Below are 2,500 nucleotides of genomic sequence, written 5' to 3' on the forward strand. Positions count from 1 at the left end.
GCTACATGTGACAAGATGCATATTATTAAATTTCGCTACAGGAAATTGCATTCTATGGAAACAATACACACAAAATGTAGCTTTTTAACCTTTCGCATTGTTACCGATGAGACTTAAAGTACAGACGATTGCACATTTAATAGTAATACCGATTTAGAGAACGACAGGAGGTAATTACGCAATTCTTTATTATTCCGATTTTGGTGACCACAAGGCAAACGCTGCATCCATCATGCGTTATGTCTGAGTCACAATTGGCATGTGGGACGCTTATATATATAAAGACGGAGGTCCTAGTCTTTATCTTGCTTAGCAACTCACTGGGACACAAGATTTTATTTTGCGTACTTGTAGTCTGTTTACTGTTGTAGTGGACGGATTTTCAAAAGGCGCTCAACTTCAGTTCAGAACTTCATGATTGACGAATGACCACATTCTTCAGGAAATTTACAACGACTGACCACTAAATTTAAATGCTGGCCGTGTTATGTAAATGTAGGGTTGCTATGGTGTTTATTACTGCGTTAGATTATGTAAAGTTTCTGAACACTATCTGTGATCCTAATTGGTTGTGTTTATTGAGACTGCAAAGGTGCTCCTTGCAGATGAAACTAAATTTATCATAAAACAGGGGCACCCAACGTCAATTTCGGAAAATATCTGTTCGGAAGACGATTTGAGATCTACAATTTTCGGAACCGTTGTTGTAAAATTTCTTGCTTGCCCGCCTGTCCTAGTATTTTCCAACATAGAAAAAAATGGTATAATCGTCTATTTTAAACGGACTTTTACCCTAAAATGGACACCTAGAATTTTCGGGATCTCTTTTCTGGCTGAAATTTTCGACAAGGTAAGTTTTGATCCCTATAATTTTTCCCAATGCCTTTCAGATACCTTGAGTCGTAAAAAAATTACATCCATAACTGATGAGATGAACCCCTTAATTTATAAATCCCTTTGCAATGTGGATTGTCCCAGGTATGGTGAGTGCAAAAAAAATGCTAATTAAAGTTGACTTCCACGGTTACTAATTTTCCTTTATATTTTTTTCTTTAACGCAACACCTAAGAGTAAGAGCGGCTACGATAATTTACAATCTTGCATGACTGGTGCACGCCTAGAAAAGTGATTCTTGCGAAATCGAAATGGGAACACCAAACACTGTAGAAAACAGATTAGTAATTTAAGCTCACAAAGGTCATCATTATGGTTATTAGCAAAATCCTGTATAGGGCCCGGGTCGCTCTTGTGGACAAAATTGTTTTTGTTGTGACAAAATTTCAGACAAATATCTGTTTCCGGTAAAATTTATTTTGTTATGTTTAGGGACGCACGCAATTTGCATTCCTGTCATACACGCGTCAATGTGTACAAAAGAAAACTTTCCTACTCCCGCTAGAAGTGTGTCACAATATCACGCTATATTAAAGACAAGGTGCGGCTTTCGCTTTTGTTGGACTTTTATTGCTTTTAACTTGCATGCAGGCTAGCATGGCAAATGTGTACAATCTGCACTGTATTTACAGACACGGGCCCAGTGTGGAGAATTGGAACCTACTGAAAACCAAACGTGTTTCTTAAATGTGTTTTGACATGATACGATCTTTATCTTTCAACTCTCCCACTAAAAGGCAAAAAGCAATAGGTTAGCTAAAAATATTGTTCTATTCGTTGCCATGGTAACGGCGAACAATACCAAATTCGTTACAAGTCGACGGCCATTTTTGAAAGTGTTTCATATAGCCTGTAAGGTCGGACCTTACAGATAGCCCTTACGGTTAAAACCTGTCCGTAAATCGTGCCTGGTGTATAAGATTTACGACGAAAACTGACTCTTTGACTTTCCAAGCAGAGACGCCTATATTAAAAAATGAATCGCATACAAAGCGGTTACCCTTTCGATTAGCTTAGATAACTCGTAAGGTCAAATTGTGACACTACAAACCTTGAAAATCTCGGAGGAGGCGGATTTGCCGCAAACCTTTTGTTTTTTAGATTTGAAACCAAAAAGTTTACATGTTGATAACTCTGAGCAAGTTTGACTTTTACACACGACAACATCTGCAATTGGCTTTTTGTAAAAAAGATGTTGAAGGAAATTATATTATTTGTTGTTGTTGTTGCCGTGAAGGGAAACCCAGTTTTGTAGAGAACTAAAGTAGGGGATAAAACCTGCTGTAAGCCACGTGAATTTGCAATTTCACATGGTAGATTTCAGTGGACCTGAAATCTCGTAGATGCGGCCCCGATTGCTCGAATTATCAATTAACCACGGGTGGCGCAAACGCCGGTTAGTTTTAAGTATCGTGGTACAGTCTCGGAGCCTAGCTAGTTAACTTGCTAACAACTGCTTTAAAGGACGTGTTGCACAATCAGAGAAACAACGTGGCGGTCCATTTGCTTTGTGGTGGTGTGCAACCGAGGCACAAAAGAACTCAGTCTGGTAAAGGAAATTTAAGTTTGCAAAAGCGACTCTCTGAGGCTGTCATTAAGTCACGCT

This window comes from Montipora foliosa, chromosome 9 (assembly GCF_036669935.1).
Source record: "Montipora foliosa isolate CH-2021 chromosome 9, ASM3666993v2, whole genome shotgun sequence".
Taxonomy (NCBI): domain Eukaryota; kingdom Metazoa; phylum Cnidaria; class Anthozoa; order Scleractinia; family Acroporidae; genus Montipora; species Montipora foliosa.